The sequence below is a fragment of the Rhinopithecus bieti genome, unplaced genomic scaffold, assembly GCF_001698545.2.
Source record: "Rhinopithecus bieti isolate Rb0 unplaced genomic scaffold, ASM169854v2 scaffold_41905, whole genome shotgun sequence".
NCBI lineage: Eukaryota > Metazoa > Chordata > Mammalia > Primates > Cercopithecidae > Rhinopithecus > Rhinopithecus bieti.
In genome coordinates, this window is record NW_016817730.1 from 914,269 (window position 1) to 915,445 (window position 1,177).

At 37.6% G+C, this 1,177-nt stretch overlaps 1 protein-coding gene across 1 annotated transcript in view; it reads left to right on the forward strand.

The window, feature by feature from the left end:
* The window catches only part of VWC2L (von Willebrand factor C domain containing 2 like), a 166,922-nt gene that overhangs the window by 100,608 nt on the left and 65,137 nt on the right, over positions 1 to 1,177 (forward strand). The gene's annotated exons all lie outside the window — the stretch shown is intronic.

The following is a 1,177-nucleotide window of genomic DNA, read 5'->3' on the forward strand; positions in this document are numbered from 1 at the left end:
GCAGAGCAGACCACAGGATGCTCATCCCTCTCTGGAATCATTCTGAGGGGAGATTTCTCGCTGAACTGCCGGAGTTCCCCAGTGGGATTCTGCTCCAGATGCACACAGGCTTGAGCCTCTTTCCCTTTCTAGTTGCACTTCCCTGCTTTCACACTGGCATTTCTAGAAATCACGTCCCATATAAACTGCTCGCATCTAAACTGAGACCGAATTTTCCCAACATGTGTATTACCTTTGACTGTACATTCATGTTTAAACATGAGGCAATTGATGAAATAGTAATATAAGGCTATTTTGTTGGGAGATTCCTACTTAATAAAATTTAGATATTTTGCTCTTGAATCTATACTAGCTATTATAACTCTACTTGCTATTCTAGTCTCTAGTCTCAAGACACAGCCTGTATACCCCAAGACAGATTTTTTTTTTTCTGTTTCTCTAAAGAAAAACTTTGTTACTTAAAAAGAAAAATGTGTTCCTTAATGATGTTGCATCGCCTGGGAGGTAAAAGCCTTAACTCCTGGATATCACAGATTTGGATGGAAGTGGGAGTGGAGGGTAAGAGGGGTAGCAGGAATGCAGTTGATTTGAAGACAGTCATTTGCAGGTATCCTCTTCTTCATTGTCTCCTCCCATCTTCTTGGTGTTTTTGAGAAGTGAATTGCTTTTGGGTCCTGCAGGGCATATCGGCTCTCTGGTTGTAACCCCTTATGCAGAATTCCAGCAATAACTTTCTCTACCCCAGTTTAAAGCTCAGTTATTTTCTTTCTAACAGATAGCTGTTGACATTTTCTGCTGATAATGGCTCCCTTCCTATTCTTTTCATGATTGTGGATTTATACATATTTTAATCAGTCTCTTTATTATCAATTTAAGGATGGCCTTTTGAAGGAAACAAACAGGTTTGATCAGAATTCCGTATTAAAATGAAAGTTAGATGTTTTTGCAAGTAAAGTTATTGGCTAAATATACTTTATCATTTATATGACTATAAACTAGTAAAAGAAGATCCCATTTGAAACTATGGGATTACAAAATACTTAAGATATTGGTACAGAAGCCACCTGACTCAGTTTTGATTGCCTTTGCTTTTAAATTAAATCCCAACCTTCATTATATTATTCTGCCCCTCTTTTTTTCAGAATCAGAAAGCCAGTTGATGCTCATTCTGAAGTTT